The following is an 18074-nucleotide window of genomic DNA, read 5'->3' on the forward strand; positions in this document are numbered from 1 at the left end:
AACTCGAACTTCCGTACACGCAAAAAGAAAGTTCTAACTCCTTCCCCGCTCGCTGTCGTCACTGGGTCACTGTCACCAGAATGGGTGCCACCCGTGTCACTGTTGCCGGACGCCACACTTCTGTTTTGTTTTATGTCTTGGAGCAGTGCCCACACGAAATCATCTTAGGCCTTGAATTTCTGTCGGCACATTCGGTCGTTATTGACTGCTCTGCGGGAGTTCTCCAACCTATGCCGTTGACCCTCCTGATCCTATACGCCGAGTCGAGTATGTTCCACCGATTACGTTCCCCTACCTCACCATGCAAGCCATGACTTATATTGCCGTTTCACCCGATCCACCTGTTGCCGACGGCGATTACATCGTCACCCAACACCACCGTCCTAATGTCGCGGAACGTGACATTCCCACACACGGTCGTCTGTATAAAAGGCAATGCCACTAGTCTTCCTGTGGTGAATTTCGGCCTCTGCCCTCGAGTGCTACCTCAGGGTATAACCTTGGCCCCGGCTTGCGACTACCATATTTCTACCTTAACTGGTGATACTGCGTCGACTGCCTGTGTTGGTTCTGGCCCTACAACCCGAGTATTCGAACCTTTCACGACAATGATTGCTCGTGACCTTCGGGACCACCATGCAGGCGCACTTCGTTGCCTTCTCGCCTCGTACCGGGACATTTTCGATCTCGATGATCGGCTACTGGATCAAGCGTCCGTTGTGAAACATAGATTACACACCGACAACCCTACCGCGTCTCCCCTACTGAGCGCCAAGTTATACAGAAGCAAGTCGAGAAGATGCTTGCCCGAGATATCATTGAGCCTTCTTGTAGCCCTTGGGCTTCCCCGGTCGTGCTCGTCAGAAAGAAGGATGACACCTGGCACTTCTGTGTCGACTATAGACATCTCAACAAAGTAACAAAAAAAAAAGACGACTCCCTGGATTGTTTATATGGTGCAAAATAGTTTTCTTCGATAGACCTTCGCTCCGGGTACTGGCAGATTGCGGTTGACGACATGGACCGCGAAAAGGCCGCTTTTATTGCACCTGATGGCCTCTATCAGTTTAAAGTGATGCCGTTCGGGTTATGTAATGCCCAGGCTACATTTGAACGTATGATGGACGCTCTCCTTCACGGTTTTAAGTGGTCAATCTGCCTGTGCTACCTAGATGACGTTGTCTTTTCACCAACTTTTGCCACGCACCTCGAGCGTCTTTCGACAATTCTTTATTTTCCGCAAGCCTGGGCTTCAGTTCAATTCATCAAAATGTCACTTCGGCCTCCGGCAACTTACTGTGCTCGGACGCTTCATCGATTCTTCCGGCGTCCGTCCCGATCCCAAGCAAGTTCGCGCCGTCAAGAGTTTCCCCGTGCCAGCCTGTGCCAACAATGTTCGAAGCATTGTGGGACTTCACTCATACTTCCGCCGGTTGGTACGCAATTTCGCTTACGTTGCACGTCTTCTCACAGAACTTCTCAAGAAATACGCGGCTTTTGTCTGAGGTCGGTAACAAGCTATAGCTGCGTTCGCTGAACGTACAGTGCGGCTCACTTCACCACCAGTTCTCACCCATTTTGACGCGACCACTCCAACGGAAGTTCGCACCGATGCCAGCGTTCATGAAATCGGCGCTGTTCTGGCTCAGTGCCACCAAGGTTGCGACCGTGTTATTGCGTACGCTAGCCGCCTTCTCTCCCAAGCGGAGAGCAGTTACTCCATTACTGAACGCCAGTGTCTTGCCCTCGTTTGGGCAGTGTGTAAATTTTGCCCCAAGTTGTACGGCCGGCCATCCACAATTATCACCGACCCTTATGCCTTATGCTGGCTTTCATCCCTAAAGGATCCTACTGGACGTATCGGTCAGTCGGCTCTACGACTCCAAGAGTACTCATACTCAGTTGTGCATAAAGCGGCCGCTTGCACGAAGGTAACTGCGTCATTTTTTTGCCGTGTTCCAGCGCCGCGATCATGGTCTTTCATCCTCTCAAGCCGCCCTCATTGCTCGTGACTGTGGCACCAGCTGACTTATACCGCTAATCTGGTGTTCTCGTGTAGAGCGCGCAAAATCGTCCGCTGCGCGAAACAAGACAAATGCAACAGCTCGTGCGCGATACCGTCACCGGAAGTGCACCACTCGGCAAAAACGCGCGAGAGAGAGAGAAAAAAAGAAAGTCGCAGTTGCGCCCGAAAGGCGAAGCATTGATTGCGATAGCAAATTAGTAGACAGCTGTACCAAGTAATGATAGTACTTTTATCGGCCGTATAAAGTTGTAAACATTCGCTTACTAACTAAATAGACAAGCACGGTGTCACGCGCGCACGGGTAAACATGAACACATCTCGCTCGATGACCGCGGTAATTCGCTGTGAAAACGCCGGAGTGAGAAAGCGCGCCAGCAGCAGCGGGCAAATTGACCTTCGCGCTGTCTCTCGTCTAGCTTCAACGCGAACTGAACGTCGAAAGCAGAGCGCATACGAAGCTACCGGCACTCGGCGCATGCACTTTGTCCCCATCGCAGATCGTTTTGAAGATGAGACCCGCGCGAGCGAGCACTTCGCCCGCATCGCAGATCGCTTTCAAGATATGGTGCGGCCGCGCTGTGAGCAGCAGCCGACGGAGCAGAACACCCTCCCCCCCTCTCCTTCGCCTCGCCCCCATGCCTCGCGTGGGCGAAAGACGACCGCGCGCTTCCGGTCTGCCTTCCTACTTCGTGTTCGTTGCATAAAGCCGCGATTGCCGGCTCCCCTCGTACGCTTTTCCTCGCACACTCACGGCGACGCCGATGGCAGAAATGCGCTTGGAGTGTCCGTATAATTGCTATCGCAATATAAAAGAAGGCGGGGCCCGTGACATATTAGTCACACGATCCTTCGGCTCCGGTATGGGAGAGCGCAGGGAAGGAATTTCGTTTGCGGAGGCTAGACGGGGCAAGTGGAGAGAGTGTATGTTGACGGTGGCGCTCGCCTCCTGAAATCATGGGTTCGCAGCACTTCAAATATTTCTATCTCTAAAGAGCGAACGCGGAGCGCAGTGACGGATGAAAGACGGCGATAGCGAAGACAGCGCAATGAGAGCAAAAACAAGAGACAAGGCACAAAAGGGAGGTGAAACACAGGACCCTCCTGTGTTTCACCTCCCTTTTGTGTCTTGTCTCTTGTTTGCGCTCTAAAAAGTTTATCAAGTATGCACCAACTAGGCCCACAGAAAGTTCTTCTACAGCGCAAGGAGGAAAGCGGAGGAGGAGGGTGTGGCGAAAGCGTGAGAAGAGAAGCGTAGTGCTGCGCAAGACGGTCTCTGCGGCGACCATGGCTACGAGATGGCGCCAGAGTGGCGTGCGTCGTCTGTTCACCGATGATGCCACCGATACCGTATATGGAAACAAAGCGCTGCGTGAGTGGAGATGTCTGTTTGCGGCGGCTGCTATGAATCGCGCCCACGCTTCACCCACGCGCTGCCTCTCGCGCTTTCCCGATTAGCAATGCAGTCGCGCCACACTTCGCTACGTTTGCAACGTGCCACACGAGACAGATTGTCCGCACCAGCTAATATATCGCGAAATGATAACGTATGCAGCTGCGCTCAAATTTCGCATTAGGGAGTATCGTAATTGTCGGCGAATTTTTTCCATGTTGTTTCGCACCTTTTAACACGAAAGTGTTTTATGCCGGGGTCCACCAAGACTTCACTGACGTATTTCCGTCACGGAAATACGTCATAGAACATAATACAAAGAAAGAAACCAGAAGAAAAAGTTCCACAAACATGCAAAATTTCGAAATCGAACCCACGACCTCTCGGTCCGCGACGATAGATCGCCGAGCGTTTAACCCATTGCGCCACAAACGCATTTGCAGAGACGCGCCTTATATATCTAACACTCCTCCGTGTACCCGCGCTCTTGCTCGGGGCGGTGCCGCCGCCTACGAGCAGAAAAGAGAAGTACTGCATTATGACACTAACGCGCACCGACAGTGAACGCTTCGGTGGTCTCAGCACTACGACGCCTCGATGCCAGCATTCGAAGGGACGCTGGCATCAAGAAGCACTACCAACGCCACCTAGGTGGCGTTGGTAGTGGCGTTCACCGTACTCAGCACAGCGGAGCGTGGCCTCCGCAATTAGCTCTGAAAATGTTTCTGAAGTTGATCGCGGAGGCTGCAATTACGACGCGCTGTACGCGCTGATTTGACTCGGTGACGATTCAGTTACGTGCTTTGTCTTGCGCGTTGTATTAGTGTATCAGTTACGTGCTTCGTCTTTCGCGTTGTGCTAGCGTGTGCAGCGTAGTGCAGCTTCCATATGCACCGACGGTGTTTCTCCGCTGTCTACTGATACGAGTGTGATGGCACCGACTATGAAAACTGCGGCATTAAGCGCCGTCGACAGACAACGACGTCGGCGAGCTAACGTCGCGCAAGTGAGTTTAGTGCAGCGATGGACACGCCAGGGGGGAGCGGGAGGCCTTCGCGCGTTCACGGCTCAAGCTGAGAACTCTGCCTCTCGCTTTCCAGAAGTTGACCGCATCGCGACCCAACTGGCTGCCATACACACACCGAACCAAGACCGAAATGATCGTACCTTCGCCGAAGCGACCCGCCAGCGGGACGCCGCTCGACAATACGACGCAGGATGCCCAGAACACCCACAGGATGGTCCACGACCCGCAAATCATGCACCCTTCGCTGCAGCGGACCGCGAGTTCACCAAACGATTCAGTGACAACCCGTTTGGTTTCGCCTGCACAGTTTGCGAACGCCTGTGGTTCACGTGTGATTTGCGCGATGCTCCGCCGCGTGCAATGCAGTGTCTCCGGACAATGTATCCCGGTCGCGAGTCTTTCCAAGACTTCCGCTTATGTGCCAACTGTCGAGGATTCTTGTGCAATGGTAAGGTGCCCCTGATGTCGACTTGCAACGGCTTTAATTACCCGGAGTACCCAACCCATCTACCTCCCCTCGATTGCATCTCCGAGCGGCTCATATCGCCCAGATTGCCGTTTATGCAGATCAGACGTTTGCGAAACGCTTTCACTTTCGTGTTCTATACCGATTCCTATATAAGAGGGATCAACCACATTTTTTACACCAAAAGACTCATCATTAGAACACCCCTACCTCCTTCAGATGGATGACCCTGAGCCAACTCTGAGCCTGCAATAAACGTATACCCTTTGTATTGGAACCATCGGCTCTTGCACTCCTAAACACTAACAATCGTCTTCCCCCTCATAATGATTACAAAATAAGTTAGCGGCCTGTGAGTAATCGAAAGTTTGAAAGAACGAGCATGTAGACCTCAAAAAACACTTGACACGTTCACACAGGACCTTCAGGTTCACCAGTTCTGGGTTTGTTTTGATGCGACATTTGTTTGCGTTGTATGCGCTCGTTTGACCGGGGGTGTACTGTCGTACTGGGGAAACTCGAAATCAATGTACAGGGATACGGGCCTGTGCGCTTGGCTTTCTCGAACGATGGTGTCGTGGCTTCGCAGTTCGCAATCAAGCCGGTTGGCATTGCACGGGGCACTTTCCTGGCACCGGGCGGTTCATTGTTGCGTGCTGGACGGCGGCAAGCTTTGGCAGGAGCGGTCTCCATTATTATCGCGCGTAAATAACCCGCTCAAACTCTCACTTCCGCGGTCGCATGCAGCCTTGTCTACGGTGCGTCCAGTGCGTCCAACCGGTCAAACGAGGCAGGTTTGCATGGTTCGGCCTGCCGTGCACCGTGTGCATCGACTCTTGTCAGCTGTGAGGCAGCCTTTGCGGCACTGATTAAAACACAAAGGATCGAGTGGCGCCGCTGTAGGAATAACGAGACAAAAAGACCCGCCAGTAGGTATAGCAAGCTCCCTGATCGTACCTGCAGCGAGCCGGCGATAAGCAGTCCGGAAGAATTAAAACACAAAGAGGCTTATCGGTGCGGGCAAGGCTTATCGACTGCAGCCAAGTGAAAAACAATAGGTTTGCCTCCCCCCACCTTCGCTCGCACCAGCCGGACGTCCATCTCGTCCGGCAGCACCAATGCGCTGCAAGTGGGCTCGCCGGCCGCGTGGACTACGCGAACAGCAGCCGAGCACGCTCCCGACTCGTGGCATAGACGTTGCCGCCCGCCCATCACCGATCAGCGCCCCGCTGTCCCGGTGGGGCTACAGGTGGGTGTCCAGCGAACGTCCGTGCTTTGAACGCGCGATGATCTGAAGCTTCCTTTCTCGGTAGCGGGCAAACGGCAACGGATGCCATGTCGCGATGCCCTTCGTGCGCGTTCGCTCTGTTCTTTCCTCATCGCTGCTGCAATTGGTCGTTTACGCCTGTAACAGGCGTGAACGGCGTGCCACGTCTGTGTAGTATGTACTGCGGGCCCGTGTCTGACGCCTTGCGCTGCGATGAGACGACGTCACGAACGAGAATCACCAAGCGCTTCGTTGCCCCCTTGTAATGGCGGCCGAATGATGTTGCGCGACGCGTCCCGCCAGAGGGCGCCGGGTCGCCGCTGCACTGCCATGTTGTCGATTGCACGGTGAATATACATCGAGTGTTTTTGTCAGTTCTGTAGCCATGCTGCATGATCCTTTACACTCTTAGCTTTGATGCGCATCTATTTTCGAATAACTATCGGTAAGATCCGGGATGGAACTGCTGCCTATAGTGTGGCTGCCTTTGTCGGATCTCCACATCTCCTGGTCCCGATGGCATCTGTTTGCCGTTTTTCGCCCCCATATATTGTGATATCGTCCAGCAGCTCTACTTCAGACTGAATGAAAAAATATTAAGTTTACGAACAAGGAAGTTTCACCTCGGTGCCAACATTTCGACGCGGGGACTTGCCATCGTCCTAGCGAAGACATGAGCCCTTGTCGAAATGCTCGGTCCGAGCTGAGGCATGCATGCCTTGCTCCACAACTTTAGATCAATTCGTCTCGATCTTCCTACGATTCCTTTGCTTTGTTTAGACTAAACTGTTTGCGAGCAGAAATTCACAATTGAAGAAACATGCAAATGCATGCAAAGATCAACTAAAAATGGTGGTTTACGAAATGATTTTGTGACCTATTGATGTTTCTAGCCCTTTGTGAAGAGCGCGAATAGCTTGGACATACGGTATATCTTTTGTTCTTGCTACTGTTGCTCGAAACGGCGTGAGCTTGTGAAAGGTTTTGATCGCCTGCGTGGCTCGAACCTTGCCGTGCAAGCACGCTAACCGCGCAGTGTTACCGTTGCTCGGGGATGTTTCCTGCGCATGAAAAACAATACAGAAAATGCGATATAGCCCACAACAGCTGAAAGATAAGCATTTATCAGTGAAGGATATCTCCCACGCGCTCGTGAATACTCGCCTACCTCTGCTGCTGCTAGTCTTACGTCGCTCTTTACTGCTGACACCTTGCTTTTGCTCAGGTTACAGCTGTTTATGAGTTTTATTATCGTATATTTGCATAGAAATGTGACTGACATACATGCATGTTGCTTTTGACGTAGCGAGATGGCGAGAGAAGAAAGGCAGGCAGGTTAACCAGACACATCCAGTTTGCTACCTTCCAATGGGTGAGGAGGATGTAGGGTCGGAAATGAAAAGAGTACTATTTGCGCGCACACGTGAAGGTGCCATTCGAGTCTACGTATATATATCGAATGTACACAGGAGCCTTATTAATTATTTGTTTTGCTCTGGATTGCTGCTCTTGACGTTCCTCTTAAATTCCGCGCCCGGCTGTAGGCAGAGATGTTCTTAAATACTTCGTAAGAATTCCCTCTTGGCCGAATTATTTCGCAGTTGTATGTAATTTACAGCCAAAAGTTATACAGCGGCTTCAGTTTGGCTCAAATGGAAGAGGATGGATGAAAAACTTCATTTGGACCGGAAGAGGAGAAAACTATAGAAAATGCTGTATGCAAGACGCCTCACCATTAGCACAGACGGAACGATACGAATTTCTTTCTTTTTTTTTTTTCAAGATTACTGTCATGTATTTCGTTCACGATCCTGGTGATAAGAGTAAAGCTGCAAATTTCATGACCGTCGAGGTGCCTGCGCGGAACGTGTATGACCTCGCATCCGCTACAGGAGCAGAGTGCTGACTGGAGATAATGCGCCTGGAGTAATTTCACTGTCACCCCTGTCACGTGACTTTAAATGACATTTCGTGCAAATTTGCAAATATTCTATCTTCCAGTTGTACATGTGTAAATTAACAAGTCATTATCCGCAAGCGCTTCTGAAAGAGACAGCGCACCGAAACTATCGGTGTTATCCCATCATGTTGTACGTACAGTTTCAAGCGACTACGTTAGGATAACTCATTTAGCTTAAACTGCATACGCTTGTCCGTGCGAGGCGTCCAGTTTGCTATGCTGAGTTGGCGCGTGGAAAGCCAACCAACTCTCAAAAACGCCGGCCGCTTGAGTATAGTCTTGAGATCCTGGGCGAAGTGCCGTCTGACGTCTGACCCGGAAGGCACTTGCTCAACACCTCTTGGCAAGCCTACTCGTTGCAGATATACAATAGCGATCGAGCGTTGCCTTGATGGTGCTTGCGTTCTTGTTATCAGGAACTCTAATTCTCCCCAACTACCATACCCACTCCTCTTTCATTTATCTCCGTTTTATTTTATTTGTTATTGTGTGGTGTTGGAATGCCAAACCGCGATATAGTCGATTGACCGTCAAACAGTGCACGGCTGCATACCTGTATTCGTGGCCTGTAGACAGGGTCCTGAGGTTTTCGATGAAAGAAATCATTAGTATTCATTACGACGTTTATAACTAACATTTCTCCTGCTTTATGCATGAAGGGGGGGGGGGGGGGGTTATATGGCACCTAACGCAAGTATCTATCAACAATCGATTAAGCTTTAGGGTTTTGTAGGAACCTAGCTGCTATAGCATTTGCGTAAGAGTCAGGGCCCGTACTCACAAAAAGCTCTTACGCTATAATTGTTCTGAAGACAAAATTCCAGCCAATTATTATGTAATTTAATGTTGTGCAATTGCCATATTTGTTGTCCCTGATGGCAACTGTTTCGTGCGGTTAATGTCGAAATCTTGTGGTGTGCGCGCTCCGGTCATGCCGGCCGCATGGTCATCGCGCGGCGTCAAGTGGACATGCCGACGCCGCGCCGTAAATACGAAGAAATGCGTTCCACGTGATTCCCGCTTTCCATTCGCTCAGCTCAGCTCATTTTCCAAGTTACAACGCGCGTCTACGGGAGCGGATGATGAATCGAGAAAAGACGTCGCGACCTTCCATTTGCAAGGTCTATAACCTTTTGAAGCGAGCGCTTTGAAGACTTCGAGGTGATTCCTGCGTTTACTACCGCGGAGAGGTAAAATTTATCACAGATGTCTGTGATGACGGCGAGAACAGAAAACAGCGTGCAGCTTACATCGCGGTCGCTGCTTCTCCTCCTTGTCTACATTCTTACATGCGTTCTCGGCTGATGCGCAAGAAATAAATTAAAAAAAAAAGTCAAACTTTGGGATTTAACCTCCCCTCGAGCTCAGCCGCAGAACGCCATAGGTTCTGAGCGAATTGAACAGGAAACGTTAGCTCTGACGTTAACCGGTGAAGCAGCGATCGGCTCAGTCTTGCTATGAATTTCATTAACTATATATATACTACGAATCAGGCACTCAACCCCTCCGTCCTCGTGCACGCGTAAACATAAATTTGTATCCACCAAGAAATCGTCACCAACGGGTAAAACCGCTCTGCCCTATACATGTAACTATCGCATGAGGTTCCGGCCATAAATTCAGGGGCTTTATATTAAACACGTTAAATTAGTGGCCGCGCAATATCTTTCTCGACTTTGTCAAAGCATTTCGACTTTACGCAGACGAAGAGAGTGGTACTTGTATACTTCATAGAAGCTTCAGAGACGGCCTGTGTAGCAGATATACCTCCCCGCTCTTCCCGTCTTATATGATGTCCTCGCGTGTGAAGAGACTGCACGCCCACCCAGTAGATAATGCGCGGCTCGTTGTGGAAGCGCTTGTCGGTGCGGCGTTGTCAGTCGTTCCCGCGCGGTCGCGGCGCGACTCAACATGCTTTGTGTTTACAAGCACGACGAGACTCAGCGGTTTCCCTCTCTCCGCCTCTGTTGCATGTGATGCCTGTGCCTTATTGTTATTGCTTTTTTTTTTAAGCTCTGTCCTAGCCTCGCGCGCATGCCGTCTTATCCGGGGTTATTTTCCACCGCGACAAATGCGACATGTAAAGCACCGCAAGCAAAAGCGTTGTAGCGGTCGGAGAAGCGTCATATCCGCGCTTAAGCGCGTTTCCGCCTGTATATATCGGCTGAGACTTCGTGTGACCTGCATCTTTATAACCTGCACCTTAATGGCCATGCGGAAAAGACAAACTGCGACGAATGAACTTTGACGAAGACAACACAGCCGGTGCCTTCTGTGTTCCCCTGTATACTCGCGACAGACAGTTTCATAATCACCGCTTTTGGAGGTAATCATCTGAGGCTTGTGGCCAGACCAACGGCGTGATTTCCAAACGATAAGAGCCAATGTGAACTTTGTAAGTACCAGCGGCAGAATTGGAGTGTGAGAAAATCACATTTGGGCACAATACCTACATTATCACCATTTTTTTTTGTCCTTATCTTGATCTTTTTCTTCTCCATACCCTTAGGTAGAGTTGAGTAGAACATACTCAGCTTTTCCCTCATAACTCTTTCACTCTCTGTAAATGACTCTCTTGTGCTGGGCAAACGCGCGCTATGTCCTATATCTGCAGTATCTCATTATTGCCACGCCGAAAAAAAAATTAGTGTGATTTTCCCCGGCCTTGCTCGTGCACTCGGAAAGGCTCACTGCCACCCATCACTTCGTCTCGTTCACGAACGGCTCACAAACAACAATGAACAAGATGCCAGAGGTTGTGGGCTCTAGCTATAGGGCACCAAAACCAAGCATCAACTCATGCTTGGCTGGCAGACCTTTGCGAACATTCTCGGTGATTGTTCAGTACAACATCGTCTCGTTTTGAACCTTCGAGCTTCCCTTTCACAGTTCGTCTCGCGCCCAAACCGTGGTAACTATGACGATAGTGCGAGTTTGCGGTCATTTCAGGGAAATTGCGAAACGAAATGGCGCTCAAGAGTAACGGGCTTGAAAGCTACAATACGCGAACCTTTGTAAATACTAATTCGTGCCACTGATTTGCCGTGCGAGTTATATCTGTCTCTTCATATAGCTCACCTGCAAGGATGGTGGTGTTATCTGCAAGAGGGTTTCCTTTTTGGTTTTTCTTTATTTTTTCCTTAGTCGCAAACTTTGAAAATAAGAATAGAAAACAGACAGTAAACAGGTCAGAACGAAAGTATCGGCTACTCGCCTTTCAACATTCTATTTAGCCGATAGGAGAACAATGCCCCAGAGCACTTAGTGCGCAGCTTGTTCAGGCGCGTCTTTGATCAAGTGACTCGCTCGGCGATCAGCGCGTTGTCAGACGCAGCGCTCCTATGACGTGCGCGTCCGCTGTCTGCAGGGATCGCAAAGGTATCAGGGGCTCCGTTGATACGCCTGACTGAAATCAGTTTCCTGCTTTAGAAGCGCTATGGTTACAACAGTTCCTTGATTTTTTGGCGACGAAAACTAGGACTGAACTGCTATACTTTGTGAATTCAGCGTGTGAGCGCTTTGTTTCAATCCCGTCAAGAAAGGTGCTTATGGGTCTTCAGCTTCTCGCGAAATTTTGTCGCGCTGTCATGCACGGTGACCAAGACAACCACCTGCTCCGGAAACCATCCTCGGATCTTGTCTAGAATGCCTTTTCACGCGGCCGGAACCAGTTCGCCACCTCTATCCGCAACATGGCGGCAGCATCCAAGTTACTGACCCTATCACACCGCACAAGCACAAGCTCTTCGGAAAACTGTTGCCGCTCCCAGCCATGGACCTCCTCATGCCTGGCCCACACGCTGTACCTGCCGTGTGCTGACCTGGACACAAGCGTGGTCCCGCGGCCCCCTCCAACTCTTTACACTCTCCATCCTCTTATTTATTTATTTATTTATTTATTTATTTATTTATTTATTTATTTATTTATTTATTTATTTATTTATTTATTTATTTATTTATTTATTTATTTATTTATTTATTTATTTATTTATTTATTTATTTATTGTCTTTCTCAGCTGTCTTTCCTTTGCCTTTCTTTCTGTCTTCATCCTCACTTGCATCTTCACTCAGATTTTTTCCCCTTCACTCCACCACGGCAAGGCTGAGGTCACCACCTCTGGTGGGACATATTCTACCAGGCCTCTTTCGTCTCGTGCCAGTGTATGCGATGCCGGGCACTATATGCACGATGCTCTGTGAACCAAGTGTTGCACTTTCTTTTTACTCGGTCGATGCATCAGATGCCCAAAGTAGAGGACACTCGCGTGGGCTCAAAGCCGCATTTCCTTTCTTCGCATTTCTTTTCGCATTCACGCAGTCAGTCGTCTTCGCTGTCGTTGTCATCATCATGCCTCCTTCGTAGTTTCTTTCTTTACTTTAAAATGGATGACACCATTCTTCGCATATCACCTTTAGCATGGGGAGCATAACTTCGGCCACATTGTAAGCGTCATCTGCAACGCAGTTGTACGGCGTCAGCAGCAACAGCCTCTGTCAGCATCCAGCAGCAGCAATTGACCAAATCTCCTGTTCGCCACTCTCGATGTCAGTCAGTGAAGAGTCAAGACACCTCTCCGAACTATTTATATCTCAAAGTTTGCCACCACGGTATTCGTTCAACCTGCTTCGGGCAAAATTTTTGGACACGAAAATGAGACATGAGCTAATCAAATTATATTGATTATTCTCGGAGGCATCAGCTTAGGAAGGCAGTGGAGAAAAAAAATCGAGGCAGAAGCCATCCTTGATGATTATCTTTGTCATGGTAAACATTTATGAAAGGTATAAACGACGCAAATATGTGGGCAAACTTTATTTATTTGGTGCTATTCCTAAGTGCTATTTTATTTTATTTGATGCTTCTTCGGTCGCGTGGATGCTACACTTTATACGGGGTGATCGTTTTTAAGTTTTACAGAATTTTTAAATATCGCCTGTGGCAGATAACGTATTTCTAGTCCTTGAGCTCGTACATTCGAAGAGGCGGACAGTACTTGCACTAGAAATAGATACACATAATCAACTAATTACCAAACGTTTGCAAATTAACTTGTTATCTCATTATTTTGCGGCACATATTGCAATTTACGAATTGTAGCCGGTGAGCTTGCAAGGCATATCCACTTGGAATGAAATTCCAGGATGACACCAGTTTCGAGATATGCACGATCAAACTCGCAAAAAAAATGCACCGTTGATTCATTTACCTGTATAACAAAATACTCTTTTATGCATTGAATCACAAAAGTAACTGGACCGCCCAATGTATTTCTTCGCAAAGTTCGGGAATTATTATCCCGAAACTGGCGTCATTCTGAGAATTCGTTCCAAGCGGGTCCACGCACTGCCTGGCTACAATTTGTAAATAGCAATAGTACCGTAAGGTAATTAGTTAAACATTTAATTAGTGAATTCTTGTTCATCAGTCAGTTATTCATTTCGATTTCACGTACAAGTAAGGTCTACCTCTTCGAGTAGAACAGCTCAAATACCAGGCTTGTGCTGTCTACCACAAGCGATATCTAAAAATTCCTTAAAACCTAAATATGAACAAGCCGTAGCTAGTAAGGGCCTGCGCCTACTGAAGTACGAGATGTACTTTCAAGTGGCTATATCGACCCCTTTGGTGAACACGTGGTCGATGGTATTCAGCACCCAAATTGGCAGCTAGCTTGCGTGTGAGCTCTTCTGACCCCGAGGCGCACCGTCTATTTCTGGCGCGCGCACCCCTAGCGGCGATCGGAGCAAGGCGAGCGACCGCATGGGGGGGGCTTTTCGCAGTCAGAAGCCTATACAGCAACTCTAGCTCTTCGTAGCTTTTCGAGGATGAGTTTACTTTTCTCTCTTTTTAGACTGCACTCCCTTCGGGATCGGCCCACATTTTGTTTGAGACAAAATTGTCGCGTTCTTCAACGTTCTCTGAACTTGGCTCCGACGAGGAAAAGAAATTCTTCGCACTTTAAATAAGACACAAAACCGATTTTGTCCGCTGTATTTTTTTTATTTTTTATTTTTATTTTATTTTATTTATTATTTTTTTTTTTTTTTTTTAGAGCTGACGGCCCCAAGATGAACTATAAGCTTGATTGAGGCTTCTAGCTCTTAACCCGCGTGGATGAATGCAACTTTTTTAAAGAAAATGAATGTCTTAACGAGTTAACCCCCACTTTTCCCGTATCGGGTATCCGGATTTTCAGCCGTTTTCGTAGACCGATTCCGGAAAATAGTGCAGTTATAACATTTAAACATTGCGACGTAGCTCCTACTCCCCTCGCGCGAGGAATGACGTGTATATAGTGCCGTGCATGGTAGCTCCGCCCTTTTCCTACTACCAACTCGCCCAGAAAGACATTGTACATTGTCCTTGATCGACTTCAACTGCAGTTTGAATCGCCTTCCAACTTTTTTTTTTTTCACTGTAGTTTGCTATAGCTAGTGGAATTACATGATCTCTTACGGTGAATGTAACAAAAAGAATAGAAAAAAAAAATAACCTGTGACAGCGTTGCGGTAAGTTTGATGTATACACATGAGTACTGGAGTAGTAACAGGTCTGCATCCGTGTTATGGCGTTGAGACTGAGAATGAGGAGGTGTTCTGATGACGGTGACGTAACTGAAAGGACAGACGGACGGGTGACACAGAAAATCCGCTTTCGAACTGCTGCCACTATGTTTGCTATCCACTAAACGCAAAACCACATTAACAGCATTTACAAATAGCACCTTTGTCAGCCGAATTTGCTATTTCGAGCATTTTGAGCAGGTGACAGGCGACGACGCATGGAATCCGTTTCTCTCTCTCTCTTTTTTTTTTTTTTTTTTGTCTTAATCCCGCTTTTTTTTTTTTTTTTTTTTTGTCGCAGACTGATTGCACGTCAGTAAATGAACCGTCGCAGATTATAGCCCGCTGCATGCCCGTAGCTGGAAGTCGAAACAGCTTCAAGTACGTCTCTATCGGATTACCACGGAAAGTCCGTAATTTCCTCGTTGGTGGAAAACTTCGATAGGTGTTTGCGTTGCATGAGGGTATTGTCTAGAATCTAGATGCAATACTCGAGAGGCAGTCGTTATTTTGGGGCAAACACGCGTTTTCCGCCAAGGGAGAGTCGACAGCGCTCTATTGAAGGCACGCTGTGCGCGTGCACTGTGGTTGCCTATTATTCTGTAGGCGACTGCTCCGCCCGCTTGTCGGCGGCTCGCGCTTCACACTCGCCTCTTTCGTGGCCGACCTCGAAGACTGGATTCCGCCACGAGTTGATGAGCGGGGCGTCCTCGAGGAGCTCTTCGCGTTCACCCTCGAATCGGGCGTCATCCGCCTCCTTTAGAGGAGCTTTGAATGGCGTCCTAGCTTGGGATCGGCCGCTGATCCCCCCCGCACTATCCCTTCTGTTTATTTTGCCACCATACACAGCTAACCTTGTCCCGTTTAGGCCATATAGCCAGATTAGTAATAGTAAATGCTGTATTCATTCTTCTCTACTTTTATCAAGTTCGCGGCCACGTTATCTATCTCCTCGAATTTTCAGAAAGTCAGGGTACGTCGCATCGTGATCTATAGTGTTATCTGTTCCGGTCGTGGAGAGTGGTGGGGGATTGCTGGGCGACTTGACTGCTCGCATGGTGCTTACAATCGCTACAATCCGTAGCTAAAGCTGCACACACGCATTTATGATCTGACCAAATCCCGTATAAACACGTGCAACCCTTCTGACACGAGACATTTTTTAATGTATATTTTATGCTGCTGCGCTGGCTTGTTCCAAGCACATCTGCATGTGCACTTGCGCTGTTTCGATGCTTTGTTCCGCATATGCAATAGACACAGCAGTACGTCGATTGGTCTTGAACCTCGAAAGCAGGACTGTGTGTTTTCCAAATCCATGCTCCAGCGAGCGCCCCACTCTGGGTAACAAGTACAGATCTTGAAGGTCATGTTTCTACTGGCTGTATGCGGCGAAAGCGATTGCGGCAGCCGAAAGCACGTCACAGACGTCAGGTTTTGAACACCACCCATTGCAAGAACCCGAACATGTCAAAGCCACTATTTTTAAACATCTATTATTAAAAAATCAAACATTAAATTAAAAATTAAATTATGGGGTTTTACGTGCCAAAACGACGATCTGATTATGAGGCATGCCGTAGTGGGGGACTCCGGAATAATTTGGACCACCCGGGGTTCTTTAACGTGTACCTAAATCTAAGTACATGGGTGTTTTTCGCATTTCACTTCCATCGAGATGCGGTCGCCGTGGCCGGGATTCGATCCCGCGACCTCGTGCTTAGCAGCATAACACCATAGCCACTATAAACAACCACGGCGGGTAAAATATAACATCTCCATGCATTGACGGAGGAAAGATTGCACTTTCTTTTCTGCCTCAATGCATACATTATTCTTGGCTGGAGGAAAGCGGGTGACTCCAGCCGGGCATCGGTACGTATAGCTACACTGCGAGCAGCACTACTAGCACTACCGCATACTGCGTTCACATGTGCCGTACTCCATATGGTATTCTGGACACATTATCAAATTCCGCCATATTGTCAAATTCTGCAACGGCGGCATTTTGGGTCAAGCAGAGAAGTCGTGGAAGCTCTCTGAACCAATCGGAGCTGACAACATGACTTTAATTTGTCAATATAGCGGAATTTCAGTGTCTGACTATCCGCGTTTCCATGCTTTCGTTACTTTCGTGGGGCCAGTGGTATTTTCGCATGATTTTCGTAACGAAATGCAGGCGGCGTCGGCAGCGCTCGCCGCGCTGTGATAGACGGAGAGAGACCTGAGAGCTAGGAGGTGGCAAATCCGGAATCCGTTACTTGTACTGGCAACACTGTCCAAATAAACAGATGGCTACGACATCCAGGTTCACGGCGGCTTTTCGCTTGGTGGTGTTGCTCACGTTTGTCTTGTATGGCGTCGAATCGAGGTGTTTCATGGAAGCCGAAGGAGTCCTTGCCGCCAATGACCTCAGTTAAATCTAGGTTTCAAGGATTTCAGCGACGAAACCGCGGAAATAGTTGCGCTGTGCGTGCAAACGTCTGGCTTGCCCAGCGAGCCGCATCAGATGTTTTTTGAAAGACAAAGCCTTTCAAGCGAACCGGAGGTTAAAAAAAAGTTCACCAACGATTACGATACTCCCTAAGGCGAAATTTGAGCGCAGCTGTACTCGTGTTTTCATTTCGCGATATATTGGCTGGCGCGGACAATCTGCCTCATGCGGTACGTTACAAACAGAGTGAAGTGTGGCGCGACTACCTCGCTAATCTGGAGATCGCGAGAGCGAGCGCGTGGGTCACGCGTGGGCACGATTCACAGAAGCCACCGCCGACAGACCTCCCAGACGACGCGCGCGACTCTGGCGCCATCTTGTATCCATCGTCGCCGCACTACGCTTTTCTTCTCACGCTTTCGCCATACCCACCTCCGTTTTCCTCCTCGCGCCTCTTTTTCCATCCCCCGCTGCGCTCCGCGTTCGCTCGCATCTTTCGCTGTGCTCGTTCGCTCGGTTACGAGGTAGGACGCCGAGGCTCGCCGCAGGAACGGGCGCCTAACGAGCTGCGCTTTAAAAACGGAAGTGTTTGTGCGTAGCGGGCCTCCGAAAGGGCACCAGCACTTGTTTGCGGCGTTGCTTCACTGCTACAGGTACGATACTTGACTGTTTTTGACCGTCAACTCCGCACTTTGACTCGTGTTGCAGTATATCACATAGGCAGTAACGTTTGTTTTCAGAAGCTAATTATCGATATTGTGCGCTGATAGAACGAGGCTAAAAGCTGTAAAGTTACTGGGTCAGTGTGTGTTGTTATAAAAACGAATGAGAATTTCGTTTGTGAGTCGGGGTGCGCCTTACTCTTTATAGTAAGCTGATCAGTGTGATAAGGTATAAGTCTTATTACTGGCGCTTGTTCGTGCACGCATTTCGCAGTGTT

The 18074-nt window shown here is 48.9% G+C and overlaps 1 protein-coding gene across 5 annotated transcripts in view; it reads left to right on the forward strand.

Annotated features, from left to right (window-relative positions):
* The window catches only part of LOC119431076 (uncharacterized), a 140921-nt gene that overhangs the window by 77262 nt on the left and 45585 nt on the right, over window positions 1-18074 (forward strand). For 3 of the 5 annotated variants that reach the window (XM_049670138.1, XM_049670150.1, XM_049670148.1), the window contains exon 1: window positions 6004-6158. The exons of the other annotated variants lie outside the window; for them this stretch is intronic. The gene's annotated coding sequence lies outside the window, so the exon portion shown is untranslated. Of the gene's footprint in view, window positions 1-6003; window positions 6159-18074 lie in introns of those variants that run through there. 5 annotated transcript variants of the gene reach the window in all.

Source organism: Dermacentor silvarum, chromosome 1 (assembly GCF_013339745.2).
Source record: "Dermacentor silvarum isolate Dsil-2018 chromosome 1, BIME_Dsil_1.4, whole genome shotgun sequence".
Classification (NCBI taxonomy): domain Eukaryota; kingdom Metazoa; phylum Arthropoda; class Arachnida; order Ixodida; family Ixodidae; genus Dermacentor; species Dermacentor silvarum.